A 17,097-nucleotide genomic window follows, 5' to 3' on the forward strand; every position below is an offset into this window, starting at 1 on the left:
CGGCTGCCGCCTTTCGAATGGAAACCGAGCCTCAGATCCCAGCCTGGCGCAAGCCGGCTGGGCTAACAAAAGAAAAATAATTGCCCCAGCCAGGCTTTGGCCGTAATTGCAGCCTCGATGCGCCAATACGTGAGGCGGCAGCCTGCTGGTATCGATATTTTTGACGCCTCGCCTTATATTAACCGTATTTCCGTCATACACCGTCATACATTGTCATTTCAAACTTTAAAATTGGTTGAAACGCTTAGTGGACCAATTCGCGACACGTTTCAGACCTTTATTAGTATACAAAAAAAAGTTGCGCGAGCATTTTGTGCGTGTGCCGTCCGTACCGAATGTTTTTTTTTTCTCAATTTTTGTTCTTGTATTGTGTTACTGATACTATTCTTAACAACTTGAAATTAATTTTAACCTTTATTGACCTACATTTAGCTCAAAGACGTTCGTCAAACCCACAAATTGACGAACGCGCGAAAATGCAAAAATTGCTAAAAGCGGTCAAAAAAGTATCTATTTTGAATACGTCAAAGAAGTGCAAATTAAAGGAAAACAATTGAATCTGATTCCATTAGGTAATATTTTTTGTTGTTGTTTTGAATAGCCTATATCTCGTCTATCCGAACTCTCGAATATTTTATTATGTTGTAACTAAAAATTGACTCTACAATTTTCCTTTGATTCAAATTTTGATCAGAATAGGGGATTTTGGTCAAATCTCCGAATTAACGTGAAGACCGCAAAATCTGCCATTATGGTTTCTACATGTACGTGTTATGAAAATGGAGGGTTTGTATTGAATATTTATGGATATATCATAAGCATTTGATAACCTAGATTGTTCAATTCTCTTGTCCAAATTGAACCTTTATGTTGAACGTGGAAACCCTCTTAATTAAAAAAAGTTATTTATGCAACCGACGTCAGTTAACTATGTACAATGATTATGTTTCTGATTTTGCAGACATAACACACGAAGTTCCCCAGGGATCTATATTTTACTTGTTTTTTGTAAATATATATCAATGACTTAACACAATCATCTCATATCTTGCAGTATATTATGTATGCAGATGACACAACTCTTATATATTTTCACGACCTGATTCAAATAATATAGAGCACGAGGTCAACAAAGATTTAGACAAGGTTTCAACTTGGTTCAAAGCTAATAAATTGATAGTAAATCTCTCTAAAACAAACTTTTGTATCCAATGTACTAGATAAGGTTACCTAAGTATTGATACTAAACCTATATTAAAATTAAATGTTGTTCATTTCCTTGGAGTATCCGTACATAATAACCTTCGTTGGGATTCCCACATCGACAATGTTATAAATAAAGTATCAAAATGTATTGGTGTTTTATATCAATTGAAATTTCATGTACCTTTTTCCCTTTCTATTTACTTTGTACAACTCACTTTATATTATCTTATCTGACATATTGTATTATTATTTGGGGAAATTCGTGTCATGGAAAAATTAATACCCTCTTCAAATTACAAAAGAAGGCTCTATGTATTTGTACAGGTAGTAATTATTATGCCTATTCTGCTCCTTTATTTCTTAGTTCAAAACCCTAAATGTTTTCGATTTCTTCAAAATATACTTCCAAATAGAATATAATCCATATTCTCGATCAAATAACCAAATTCTTTCTCATAATACTCGGATTTGCAATATGTTTCCCTTATGGAAAGTGAAAAGTTCACTCTCTAAAAAATCTGTAAGAAATACTTTGCCAAACATATGGAAGACTCTACCATACGCTTATACAAAAAACAGGTCAATGTTTAAAAAACAAATGAAACTGACCTTGTATTCTGGGTACCGTTTAATTTACCTTCCAAACCTTGTTACCCCCTCCAATTTTACATTATTTCACACATTTTTGGGTAATTATTTGTCTTTATATTGTGTTTATCGCTTTCTTTTGTGATATCTTTAAAGGCAAAGACCAAAAAAATTAAAATGGAAGCTCTTATTACCAATCATGTGAAAGAATATGTTTTGACTAATACATGATGATAACAAATTTGCCGGGAAACCGCCTGCTAATTGATATATTTGGTAAATTGATTTATCTATTGGACTGTGAGAGATAAACGCACGTGTCGCGCACGTGTACGGTCCTTGTAACTTTACCAAGACTGGGCCAAATTTCTTATCATTTTGATGATTCCAGAACCTTGCAGTACACACAATATAAATTATAATATTCAGGGGAACCTTTTTAAACGAGGCCACCATGGGCTTTTCCTTGTTTCTCCTTTTTCGTTTGAAGTTATTGTATAAACTGCACATTCTCTGCCTTAGTATGTATATATACTTTTATGTTTATTTGCTGTTGCTGTATTTTTTATGAAATGAATATGAACTGAACTGAGCTGAACTAATATAGGCGCAGACTCATGTAGAAGATGTATTTTGCTGTTATATAGGCTAGTGCTGTCATTGAATTTAAGTCGGCAAATTAATGATTGCTACACACATTTAATGAGTTTGAATATATTGTATTATATTGTATTATGTATCCATGATGCTACACAAAGGCAACTAGTTTAGTAGTATTAGTTATTTTATATAAAGCTCCTTGGGTGGTCTGATTTGTAGAATAATTAAGGTTAAGGCCAACCCAGCGGTTTGTGAGGTTTCAAGATGTTTTCTTTCACAAATAAAAAACAAGTTTCTCTATAGCTTATGCAGTAAAACAGGAGCACAGAGAGCACTTTCTTTCATCAGGAAAACGATAATTTTCTATTGCGGGTTTTACTCCAGCTGGGGGGGGGGGGTATTTTGGATTTGTAAAAGGAGCCTAGAGCAAGGGAATAATGCTTTCACTATGCTTCCTGTAATTTTATTGCAGTTATATATATTCGATTTATTAAATCTTAAGTCTTCTTTTAGATGAATCAAACAATCATCACATATATTTAGTTGTCCTTGTGGGTTTTCGAGAGAAAATAAAACTGTTATAGTTCAATATACAGGTGGTTTTATCTTGACTTATTGTGTTTTGCGGATGCAAAAGTAATTTGGAATTGCTTGGTTATTGAGCGTAAGGATTATACCAAGCAGGATATTTTTTTCTTTCTCTTTGTCTCTTAGAGGTGTTTATTCAATATTCAAACAATAACATAATTTTGCTTACAATTTAGCAAATCAATAGAACATCAATAATACACAAATTATATATTCAAATATAGCTAAGCAAATTCGCAAGAAATATAATATTTTGTACTTTCAAATGTTCGTTTATTTCTATTTTGATAGTCATTTCTCTCTTAAATAAATAAATCAAATTCAAATCTCTATTATCATACCCATACCTATTACGAAAAATAATCATTTTATAAATAGATCAAAAAGCAATTGTCATTATCAAAATATTTCGATTTGCGAATTCATATTGAGTAATAAAACAATTATCTATCTCTATTTTAAGATTGAAAGCACGTAAAACTGAGTCCTTTACATATTCAAAGAAGGTTTCATTTGCCTTACATGCAATGAAAGCATGAAGCACATCTTCAGTCTTTTTGCATTTTAAACAAAGGTCGCCAAGCAGGATATATTCTATGCTAAACCTTCAGATGAACAGATAAATGAGTGCATCATTCATTTACCAGAATTGCAACGCGATGTTTTCAAAGATGAGATACTTAACGGTTCATAGATTTTGTTTGGAACTGCAATTAAAGAACATTATGGTCGATTTCAAATGCTTGTTTGAGATGAATATCTATTATTCCCTTGATGGTGGTTGATGACTGGTTGATTTTTAACTTTCGATTTATATATTTCTCGACTGGATATACATTGAACAAATGCCACGTTCTCTTGATTTTAGCTTTAAAAGATTAGTGCAGGTTTCTATTAGCAGGTGTATTAATTTCCTAGGTACCATTTTTTACCTTTGACATTTTAACCTCTGCCCTTTTTACCTCTGATATTGTTACACTGAATCGTGACCACAATAATGTCAAAATAGTTGCATCATTAAAACTATTAAGGCAAATCAGACAAAGCAACCTTCCTATAGAAGTCATGGTTTTCTCTTCAATCTTCTTCTCTGCTATGAACACACTGACTTTAAGAAGAAAGAAAAACTTCTTCCTGGATCCAATATGAAATACCAAATTACATTTGCTTTTCACAAATATCGTGTTTTTAATGTTTTTATTATTGTCCTGTTTATTTTTTTTACATTTTGAGAAAAGAAATAAATGCAACTGTGCACAACTATTACATGGTAAATGATATATTGGGATTTTCACTCTGACTGATATTTGAACACCCTTGACCTTACTGCCGAGTGAGGACGCTGTTGCATTGCTCTGTTCAGAGCCATCTGGCTCTGTTCATATGCAATGACAAGGACCAAAGCTCAGTGGCATAATTATGATAAGATGAAAAGAACATATTATATCACAGGTGTGAATGACTTGTTTTCCCTTTGGTAATCTCTGTAACACATGAGTATTAATCGATTTAAACGGTCATGCATTAGCTATGAAGCCCAATAAAAGAGACAAGCTCATTAAAGGTAATACAAAGTTTTGGGAAATTTGAAAATTGGGTGGAAAGTGATTTTTTTTAAAATAATTTTGATATATTTCGATGCCCCTGTAGATGTATTATAAGCACAAGAAAAATTACCCCCTAAAACGCTTCTCCTTTCGAGAAAAATTGAATATAAAAATTTACCGGTGCTCCCGGTAAATTTTGATAAATTTCAAATAGCGCCTACGGCCGTACAATGGTAGCTGTAACCATGAAAACCTCAGAATATGTAGTTGTGATATATATTTCCAAACGGGAATAGCTAATTGGTCGATTTTAGTCAAGAAACATTGTTATATAGGTTGGTTGGTTCTTCGTTTAGATGGCGCTCTTCAATCTCAAAGATTATTTGCGCCAGTCAATTTCGTGTATAGCTTTGGCGTGGGCTTCGGAAATCAAGCCCACGAGCGACTTTCCTTGGTGAAATGAAATTAATAGTGATATGGTTTTATTAAAAAAAAAAAAAAAAAAAATTAAAAAAAAGCTGCAATATTAAAATTGCATAAAATGCACATAAAAGGCGAGATGGGAGTAAGTTGCAATTGTTCATGGAAAAACCGCAAATACTTCATTTTATTTATTATTACAGGATCGACATAAGTTAAGGGGATCCCTGATAGCTTTAAAAGCTATCTAAAACGACTAGTATCGTATATGTAACCCAATAATTCACGAGTAAAAATTGGGTTAGACATCAATAATTGTTTCAGATTGGGGTTGTTCAATTTAATCCTTTCTTTTAAGAGACGTCTATCTTTGTCGTATTTTGTACAATAGAAAATAAAATGTTTAATTGTTTCATCTTCTTGACAAACTTCACAAAGACCAGTATCGTGTTGGTTAATTTGAAAAAGGTAATAATTTAAACTACAGTTACCTACTCTTAGTTGTTGTATCAAGCATTCTTCTCTGCGAGATAGGCCTTGTCTGTGTATGGGCTTTGAAACGTCGCTATGCAAAGCATATAAAAATCTACCGTGTTCTGCATTGTCCCATTCTGCTTGCCATAATTTGTTATAATGGATCAAACGAGAGGCTGCCAATTCACTTCTTGTATTTGGTATAACTATGTCTATACACCTTTTCATGGCTCCTTTTTTGGCAGCCCGATCTACGATCTCATTGCCCCTAATATCGCAATGTGACGGAATCCATTCAAAAGCAACACAAACATCCTTAAACTGCAAAATATTAATTATGGATAAAATTTCATTTACAATAGCACATCTAATAAAGTATGAATCGATCATTTGTAAAGCTGACAAAGCGTCGCTAAAAATTACCACCGAAGAGGATTCAATAAATGTATTAATCCACTCTAGTGCCATTAGTATGGCCACTAGTTCTGCTCTCATAATACAGACATGGGATAATCTAAAAAATTTCACCACATTATAATGAGACACATAAAATGCGGCTCCTGTCTTCCCATCCTCGAGTTTAGAACCATCTGTATATATATGTAAAAACCCATTCCATGAATTTCCAATGCTATCTAGAACAATCGATTTTATTTCAAATGGAGGCATTTCCTTTTTTTGCACTTTGCCATGGTGTTCGAAAGACACTTGTGGTCGTGCTAACCGCCATTCTGGGATTTTCGGCAATAAGTTGGTTTGCCCTTCCACCACTACTTCGTCTCTAAAGGATCGCAGTTTAAAAGGTCCTTCTCCTATCTTCCATTCTAAGTTATTTAAATCATAGTCATCACCCAATACTTCTTTTGTTGGGTGGTTTAAAGTACTAGACAGTAAATAAACTCGAAAGTTATCATTTAACAACCTTCTACGATATCTCAGAGGCAGCTCCCCGGTCAAAACTTGTAAAGCCTCCAAGGACACATTGTGTATTGTGCCTGTAATAATTTTTAAGGCTCTGTATTGGATAGAGTCAAGTTTTTTTGTTAAAGATTTACAAGCAGAATCATACATTTCACTCCCATAGTCCAAAATGGATAGGATAAGTCCTTTATAAATCATCATCAAAATCTCATACTTACTTCCCCAGGGGGTGCCGGAGACACAACGTAGCAAGTTTATTCTTTTCTTACATTTATCAATGATAGAATCTATATGGACAGACCAAGTTAAATTGGAGTCAAACCTCACACCAAGGAACTTATACTGCTCGCATATAGGCAGATTATGTCCTTTTATTTGTAGAAGAATATCTTTCTTTTGTTTGTTGGTAAAGACTAATACTGCAGATTTGGTAGGGGAAACGTTTAACTTGCACGTCCAACACCATATCTCAAGCTCATGCAGGGCCTCTTGTAATTTCCTGCGGGCCAGCTCTAAATCCTTATTTGAACACCAGATTGCAATGTCATCAGCATAGCAAGATAATTTAACATCACTTACATTTATCTTGAGATCATTTAACATTAAAGTAAATAATAAAGGACTTAATGAACTTCCTTGCGGGATTCCATTTTCTAACGTGTAGTGGCGAGACATATAGTTATTTATCCTCACATTAGAAGTCCTACTCAATAGAAATGCTTTTATAAAAAGTAACATTTTTCCACCAATGCCTAAGATAGATAATTTTCTTAGTAGACCTGTTTTCCATAGCGAATCATATGCTTTTTCTAAATCAAGAAAGACCGCTACGGTATATTTTTTACTTTTCAAGGATATAAGTATGTCCGTCTCCAATCTCACTAAGTGATCTTTGACATTCCTATATTTGCGGAAGCCAGATTGAATAGGATTTAATAGTCTGTTTTTTTCTAGAAACCACGTCAGGCGATTTTTTATCATTTTTTCCATAATTTTAGAGAATGTTGATATCAACGAAATCGGCCTATAAGAGGTCACTTGAGTCGGATCTTTTCCGGATTTCAAGATTGGTATTTGAATAACCTCATACCACTGATGTGGAAAAAGTGAGATTTTCCAAATGTCATTATACAAGTTTAATAAATACACGAGTGCCTTGTTCGGCAAATTCTTAATCATAATTAAATAAATATCATCCTTACCGGATGAGGAGTTTTTCATCTCCTTTAAAACATTCCCCATTTCACTCATGTTAAAGTCATCATTGATACAATCATCATCATTTGTTGAAGAATTATTGTACAAGATATTTTCGTTTTCATTTTTAGTTACGGAAAGTGATTCATCAACCGATTTAAAATAGGTTGCCATTGCATTTGCTTTTTCCTCAGATTCTTTCAAGATATTTCCGTCTACAAATAGATTGTGAAAGATGTGCTTGTTCATTGTACTGTCCCGCATTCTTTTAACCTGTTCCCAGACTTTCCCAATGTCTGTAAATCTATTCATTCTACGGCAGTACTCTAACCAATAATCATATTGAGCTCTCCTGATTACCTTCTGAGCGACAGCTTTCTTCTTTAAGTATTTCTTAACATCATTTAGATCATAATACCTTCTTAACCTGTTTTTAAGACGATTTCTCTCTTGCACCGCCTTCTTGCAGGCATTGTTCCACCAGGGATTTACTTTTCTTCTCTTGGCAATCTGCACACGCGGAATGCACTTGTTCGACGTTTCCTTGATCACCTTAACAATCACATTGTATCTGCCTTGAATGTTTAGTTCTGCACCAAGATTTTCATATCCTTCTTTTCTCAATGCCTCTTCAATTTCTTCTCTATACTCTTCCCAATTAACCTTTCTAAAAGACCATCTCTGTCCCATATTCTCACCCCCCCGGTCTATTGTACACATGTTTAAAATTTAAGCAAACCAGATTATGATCACTGCCAAAATTATTGGATAGTACTTTCCACTCTGTATTACGTGCTAATTCTTTCGATACTAAGGACAAATCCAGATTTGAGTATGTACCATAATATGGGTCTAACCTTGTAGGAGATCCATCATTTAATAAAACCAAATCATTATTTTCTATAAAAGACTCCACAGTTCTACCGTTTGTGTCTAATTTGTTGCTCCCCCATAGAGGATTGTGACTATTAAAGTCGCCTAGAATCAAATACTTCCCCGGCACATTTATTATCATGTTATTTAGATCTATCAGTTCAATCTTTTTACACGGATTATAATAGTTGAAGATTGAGATAACTCCGTTTTTACAAAAAATATCAACTTTTTGGTATTCGGCGTTCCTGGGTGTATCCATCGCCTGAAAAGTGATGTCGTTTTTTAAATACATCACCAAACCACCTCTTCTGCCGTCCGGCCTGTTTTTACAAACACAAACGTAATTGGGTATAGACAAAACATTAAAATCGTTAAACCAAGTTTCTTGGATGCACATTATATCTGGGTGAATACCTAACAAATTGTTATCAATAAGGGAAGATAAAAAGTTTGCGCCATGCGCCGTCAAGCCTTGTGCGTTCCATTGTACAATCAATAGGTCTGATATGGACTTATTAGTCATATGAGGCGACTTTTTACCATTTCCATGGTAATGTCTACCTTCAAAATTTCTTTGCCTGCTCTAACTACCGCTTCCAAGAAATTATCATCATTACTAGACTGAGGCAACTGTCGTACCACAAACAGAATAAACATAATCAAATCAATAGATGTCATATTTACTGGAGTTTGGGTTGCAGTTTCCTTCTTTGTTTTTCGTACTGGAATTGGGATCTGGGAATGAGATCTGGGTATTGCCCTGTCCCTTTCTTCCTGTCCCTTTCTTTCTCGTACTGTGTGTGGGGTATGGGCCTGAGGGTTCGGATTGGCTCTCTGAGGATTCGGATTGGCTCTCTGAGGGTTATTTGGCCTTGATTCTGTGTTATGTTTTTTGGCAGGTTTGTTTAGATTTGCACTACCCATGTCTTTCTGATTATCCATGTCAGTAACGGCATTTTCATGTATCTGTGCACGATGGGCCTTGGCCGCTTGGGCATAAGTGAGGTTTTCCTGTAATTTTATTTTTTGAATTTGCTTCGCCTCTGCATAAAATTTACAACCTTGGTAAGCTGCAGAGTGGTTTTCACCACATCTGAGGCATTTAGGGTTCTCCTTATTAGGGCAATCTTCGAACTCATGTTCTCCCCCGCATCTAACACATCGGATATTGCCTTTACAAGTTTGCCTAATGTGTCCGAATAACTGACATTTATGGCATCGCGGCACAGGAGGGATATAGTCATCCACTTGCTTTACCTCATACAGAAAATGTATGGACTTGGGTAAGTTTTTACCCTTGAAAGTGAGGAGAACGGAAGGGGTTGCTACCATTTCTCCTTTGATCTTCTTCATAAATCTTTTAGCGTTCACTACATTCTGTTCTTTCAAAACTTCCTCTATTTCCTCGTTACTGATTTGGGGATCAATCTTGTGAATAACTCCTTTAGTGGTTGATTGGCTCCCATCGTATCGTGTAACTTTCACATTAATGCCCGCCAACTGGGTTAATTCCAACAGTTTGGGTATTTGGTTTTCGCTCTCACATCTCACAATCAACATGTTTCTTTCTTTTACCATATCTTTTACTCTGCCTACAAGATCATGAATTTGTTTTACAACCTTCACGGGGTTGGCTCTGCACACATTCTTATTCTCCAATCCAACAATAACTACTTTACCCTCAGAATGAGTTGGTGTCGAGCGGGAGAATTTGGGTATTTTGTTATTCTTTTCATGTAACACTCCATCACTATTGCTTCTAACCCTTGGCCTCTTTTTCGATTTTTTGCGTACTGCCGTTTTTTATGAACAATCTGCAATGTCACTATCTTCCGGGACCGTAGTACCGTCAGAAGATATACCTTCACCTAAATCATGTACATCGTCCCGGTATTTCTCAGCAACGGCCGTCATATAATTCTCTTCCCCCGAAGATAAAGAGGAGAGAGAAATCGACGCCATTCAATTTTCAAACGCGCATAATTAAGATTAGTAGGATAAGTGAAAATTCTTACCTTTCAAGGCTGTGTTATTTAAGTTGTTAATCTTACGTGAATGGAGGGATGAAAATGAGTGCAATAAATCACCACAGGATTGCCACTTAGGGTCACCTCCTAGACCTTTGCCTTGACTACAGTGACGAACGAGTTAAAACGTGAAGATGTGATCCAACAACGAGATTGTTACGGCGAAGCTCGTATAGTCCGATGGGCTGGACACGGTACAGGATTGACTCAGCTGCCGTCGAGTTCAGAGGGGTGCGGCTGGTTCGAAATTCCCGCCAAAATTCTATATAATACACGCCAATTAGGAGCTTTTAGAGAAAGCAACCGTCTCCGTTGATCGCATTTGCTTAATTAATATCTTGACCTTGAGAGGGAGCTATACAACATAAAGAGTTTATTATCGCTTTCTATCTTTGTACATGAGTCCTCAACGTTCATGGGACATAAAAAGAAATCGTCTACTTCATGATAAATAGGGTGTTAACTTCCTCATGACGTTTGCGAACGTGTTGAAAATCATTTTTGTTTCTTGTGAGGATTATGTTTGTGAAGATGCAAACAGAAACCGGGAGAACTAATCGGTTAAGAATTCATAGTGTTATCAAGTTTGCCATTCCTGCCTTTTCAAACGCTATTCAGGCAAAATATCCGATTAGTAGAGAAATTAAAAAAAAAAACTCAGTTAGTGAAGCTATCTGGAGCTCAATTATTCTTTCAAAATGAACAACCGAAAAGACAAAAGAACTGACTGAACAAAAACAAAAACAAAATATATAGTCAGTGATTATGAAAGCAAAAAAGGACAGTTATATTAAACGAAGGAAACATGTTTAGTGTACAAATACCGAGAGAGTACACTTTCATTTACCTTAAAGGTCATCTGCCATTACAATGAACAACACATCATTTGCCTTATAGGGTTCTGCTATGAAATGTGTTTACGTCATTGGGCATGTACATAATATATGTAGACCAACTTGTTGTATTAACATGACATGAAGAGAGAGAGAGAGAGATACAAACAGAGAGATATGTTGTCTCTTCTCCCCCCCCCCCCCCTCCCTTCATCCCCGTTCCCCTGCCTTAACCCCTTTCGTCTCCCTCATTGTCTTTCTAGGGTCCAGCCTTTTAACAGAATGTTTCCCTTTATATCCCTTCCATGTTATTATTTTTTATTTCGTATTTCCGATGTATTGAGAGAGTAGGGGCTAACCTTTGCTTTAGTGCGATGCGTCAGTGCATATGTTAGATGTTTTATACGTAAAGTTAATTTCCTGACGAAGCTCTAGTCAAATATTAAATGCTTTCAATCAGACAATTATATAATTATTTATTTAGATTTTCTTTCTTTCTTTCCATGTAGTAGGCCTAAACATGCGCAGGTAAACCAATTGTCCTTCACTCGTGTCAATCTGATACAATACTAACCCGATGGTGTGTATGTTGGGAGGGGGTCGAAGTGAGCTATTTCCCCCTGTTCCATCTTGAAGGTATTTTACGTTTTATAAATCTAGCTGCGAAGGAGCAAACTGGTCAAAGGATGACATTTGTTACGCCTGTCTCGGGATTTTGAGCAGCAGAATAGCGCCACCTGCAGCAGATGGCAGGGTGCGATCGCAGGTGTATCATCAATGACGTCATCATGGCCATAGTGAAATGCAATGATTGAAGGGGGGGGGGTTGTCAAGTAATGCGCCTCCTAGATTCAGTATGTCTTTGCGTTGATCACAGGTATCTACATTCACAAAATGTTTAGAGTTCAAAATATTGAAAATCGATAATTTATGCAATGAAAAATCGCCCAGGTCAATGGGACTAATCTCTTCAAAAGATGTTGATGAGGATTAAGAAGAATGATGAAAAACCCCAGGACTGACAAAGTTAGTAATGAGGAAGTTCTTACACGAGCGGGTGTGCAAAGGAAAATGATACGTGAGATGCTGATTAGGCAGTTGAAGTTCATGGATCACATTACACGTAAAAATTGTTGGTAGAAGGAGTAGGGGAAGAAGGAAGATACTTTGGATGGACAGTCTGCAGAAATTGTTGGAAGAGAGAGGAGTGAAAGAACTGGGAGTGGTACTAATACAGAAGGCTAGGAGCCGAGGGTTGTGGAACAGCATGATCGCCAAAGTCAAACGATATGGCACTTAGAGAGAGAGGGGGAAGGGGGCTTTTTGAGTGCACAGAAATTGTTATTATTCTTGTTCTTCTTATCATTATTCGAGTTTCCCCTTAATCATGATTACACCATGGTATTAAAGATTAAAGTGTGTTATTCAATTTATCCCATCAATACGTAGGGATCACATTGTTTTTCTGATTGATGACAGGTACATTCGTAACCAATTTCATGTGAACATGAACCTGAACTAGACCCAGAAATCTATTATTCAATAATAAACACATAACAAAAGCTGCGACAGGTTATATAAGTTATCATAATATGATGAAATAGAAAAAACATGAATGCTAAAAGAGTTTGGTACCTTTGTTTTGATCATATGAAAAAAAGTATAATAATTTATTGTCCTTTTCAGGAAATTTGGTTTCCACTGGTTACAGAGTAATACAATACAAATATATAAATGAAATATTACAGGACATTGATAAACATTCACATATGATAAACATACATAATGTAAAAGCCATCATCTACGTCAACAACTATGCTACCAATTTGAAATTGTTGACCGAGAAAAGTACAACAAACCTGCTTCGCCTTTCAACGTGTACGACGGATATGTTCGCTGACAGCTCATTTAGATTGGTCAGGGAGATGGTTTGGTTATGGAATTCATTATTAATACACTGAAAACAAGGCGGGAGAGAGAAGAAAGGAATGGGGAGAATGTTATAGGGGTGCTTATGTGAAGAAAGAGAGTTACAAAGAGAGAGGGAGCGAGAAAGAGAAAGTGTGCGTATGTGTGGGTGTGCGTGACAGAGATGGGGAGAGATACAAGGATCAGGAAACATACATTCAGAAACTGATCGAACACAAATAACAGGAAAGAAAGAGACACAGCGAGAGAGAGAGGGAGAGAGAGAGAGAGAGAAAGAGAGTGAGATAAATAGGAAGAGAGAAATTTGTTAAGACAAAGATTAGGGGGGAAATAAATTGGAGAAAAAAGGTGGTAATACGGATTTGACAGAGCAAATGAGAAAGCAAGATAGTGTTACAACTTCAAGAAAGGTAATTAGTGGTAGCGAGATGCATGCAGACATACGACTCGCTACGACGGGGAAGAGAAAGTGGGAGAGGCAAATTAGCTATACGATTCCTCTAATCATATAATATATGCGATTAATTCTGCAACTAGTCTGAACGAAGGATAAGAGACAGCGATAAAGGGAGAGAGAGAGGGAGGGAAAGAGAGAGAGAGAGAGAGAGAGGGGGAGAGATAATGAGACAGAGGGGAGAAAGAAGGAGAGGGGTTACAGAGGGGGATAGAGAGAGAGAGGGGTAGAGAGAAGGATCGAGGGAGAAGCAGAGAGAGGGGGAGGGTGAGAACAAGAGAGAGAGAGAGAGAGAGAGGGGGAGAGAGCGAGGAAAGAGAGAGAAAGAGAGAGTGAGAAAAATCGTGGTAGAAGAAAAGTGAGGGGAAGAGAGAAGGGCAAAGAGGGGAAGAGAGAGAGAGAGAGAGAGAGAACGAAAGAGAGGGAGGGAGAGAGAAAGAAAGAGATGGAGAGAGAGAGAAGGGTTGAGGGAGAAGACGAAAGAGTGGAAGAGAGAAGGGGAGATAGCTGAAAAGAGAGAGAGGGAGAGAGAGGGAGAGGGAGAGAGAGAGAGAGAGAGAAAGAGATGCAGCATTATATCTCAGGGCGTTTAGCTACATTACCGATTGTCCACCCGTATTTGATACACCTCTAGTCTTGAGGGAGTCTCTTAGGATTACAGTTGCCGAATAATAAGCTATATTCTCCTCACTCCTCGGAAAAGCTACAGCTTTGTTTGTCAAGGTGATGGTTTTTCTATTTTGAGCCAGGCAAAATTCAGTTGACAGTCTGAGTTTGACATGAACTTGTTCATTCAGTTTCAGATTCCTCTTATTATTAGAGAAGTAAAATATGCTAGAAAATACCACCTTAAATCAGCCGCAGAGCATTTTGTTCTTCTTCACACTAAGGATGCTCTTGTGTCACCGTATATGTAAGTATCGACAAATTTGGTGTACATGTTTATATTTTAATGTGTTGGCCCATCTGTTTATTTGTGGTATGATAAGTCTCGTTCAGATATGTAGAAGCAATTAAGCTCCGTGGTAGCAGCAAACAGCAGCGATTTTTATGGAAAACTAATGATAATAATAATAATAATCCGGTTTTTTATATAGCGCTCAATACACCGATCCAACGATGTACCTAAGCGCTTTACAGATATATTATTACCCCGGTCATCGGATTCAGGCTTACCCGCACACAATGTGTGCACATTTTCCACTCCCTGGGGAGCATTCCAGCCAGTCGCCATTTTACAGGCGCACACTTGCTCGTTCAACCCCATGAACGTTCGCATCCTACCGGGTACCCATTTAACACCTGGGTGTAGAGTAGCAAGTGCAGGTAAATATCTTGCCAAAGGATATTAGTGCCGTGTCGGGTTTCGAACCCTCGACCTTCGCATCTACAGTCAAGCGCCTTAAACCACTCATCCTTCCCATCACGGTAAAATACTTGCATCATTGGTGATATAATATACCATTATGACACTCAGGGAGACTTAAAGAGACTGGATTTCTGATAAAAATTTAACAAATTAATATTTTGTGAGCTGTCACGTTATTATGATGTCATTTTAAAGGAACTTACACTCACTTTGATAGGCGATGGACAAGGCAGTTTGCTTGATTTATTGAAGTCTTTGCAACCGTATTTTTACCCATGACAACATCAAGTGATACCGTTGGATTCGAAGTTATGTCTTCCTAGAAGAGAAGGTTTACATACACGCAGTTTGATATCTAAGACGAAGGCCCGTGAGGTCGTGTCATCGTACCGTCTTACAAGAGACCAAAAGTCCTCCAAACCCTTAAACATGAAACCGGCCTTCTGCTGTATCCATGACAACTACCTTAAAACCTGTGGAGAAAGAACATCTAACGGAGACACCTAAAACGACTTTATAATTATAGGCAAGCGGCTGATATTGACCGGTTTACTTTAATACATGTTTTATTGAGAATCTGTTTTACCACGATCGCAACTCAATCCAAAGGCAATCTCAACAGCCTAGCATGGCGCATTGCTGTTACGTAACACGAACACGGTTTCTTTGTGATGTACAATAGGGTTTTGAAATTGTCCTTGAGTCAATTTTTCGAAATAATTGCGATCGTTTTTCTTTTCTTTCAAGAGAAACAAAACGTGTGTGATTTATAGACTAATGGTCGCTATTAAAGTAGGTTTTAATTTAAAAATGAGCAATTCCCATCTGCGAGACTGCCTTATGTGTTCCATGTTATTCTAATTGAATTTCATGATGACGAACTGTTTTAGGACGGTCATGTGAGGTGTATTAATTAACTCTAAGTGTGATGGATTGCCTCGAAGTGCGTTCATCATTACGGCATACTAGTCTGGTAATTAGTCAACTCTGTACTATCTTGTAATATGCCTAACTAATTAAACCATCATCATCGAGACATGATGTCAGCGATCTTTTAGCTGAATTTACCCTATATTCCAGTACATGGTGCTGTATATTTTGTTATTTTCACAACTTGTATCCTTTAAATATAACAGCAAAAGGCATGTATTAACAAAACCTTCAAGTCTAGCTTACTGCCTTAATACTTTTAAACATACACAAATACATTTACAGAAACCAAAATGAATATACAATTGATTAACACACAAAGTATGTTATGTGAAATGGCTCACTATACAAGTTTTGTTCCGTGGTAAATTGGTTTTAAATGAAAAACATTCTTTATTTAGTATTGTTTAAGTAATAGTTACAGCTCGGTAATTAAAATGATCGGGTTGCATCAGCAACTGATCTCATGATTACCATATTCTTATTCTGGTAGAATGCTCATGAAAAATTGTATTTAGGAGCTAGGAGCAGGGTTGGTGCCATTCGATAAAACCATGTTTATATCACATTAATAACTGTAATTACAAAATTTGAAAAAGTGAGTATGGTTTTAGCAATATTTTCATGAAAGGCAGAATGCGACGTACAATACGATTTTCTGCTCTTTTTTAAATTTGTTTAAACTACACACATGCTTGTGACGTTGTGCGCAATGATATATGTTCATATCTAAATGTCATGTCTTTCTTCTTCTATAACTCATTTTGATTTGTTTTTCTAGAGATTCAACTTTGATCAAGACAAGTGTATACCTAGGGCAATGTGTCATATTTTCTTCCAATAAAGCTGTTTCGGTCAGCCATCAATTCCGATCTATTCTGTCTGTTCAATAAAAGAGTCTTCGGTTTCGCAATTATGTTGCCTCCAGCCTGATCTTAGATTAAATACTTGACGCAGTCAATAGTTCACCCTACACTCGATATTAAACGAGATATTTTAAGGGAGTCATGTTCAACACTGTTGCCCTATTTATTTCTATTATTTTGACGCAGACATAGTTCTCCAAAAGACACGGCGCCACATAACTCACACACGCACACTTACTCACTCTCGCAAAAGTTTAACCTATACGCTCGAT

This window comes from Strongylocentrotus purpuratus, unplaced genomic scaffold (assembly GCF_000002235.5).
Source record: "Strongylocentrotus purpuratus isolate Spur 01 unplaced genomic scaffold, Spur_5.0 spur5_scaffold_17, whole genome shotgun sequence".
NCBI classification, from domain to species: domain Eukaryota; kingdom Metazoa; phylum Echinodermata; class Echinoidea; order Camarodonta; family Strongylocentrotidae; genus Strongylocentrotus; species Strongylocentrotus purpuratus.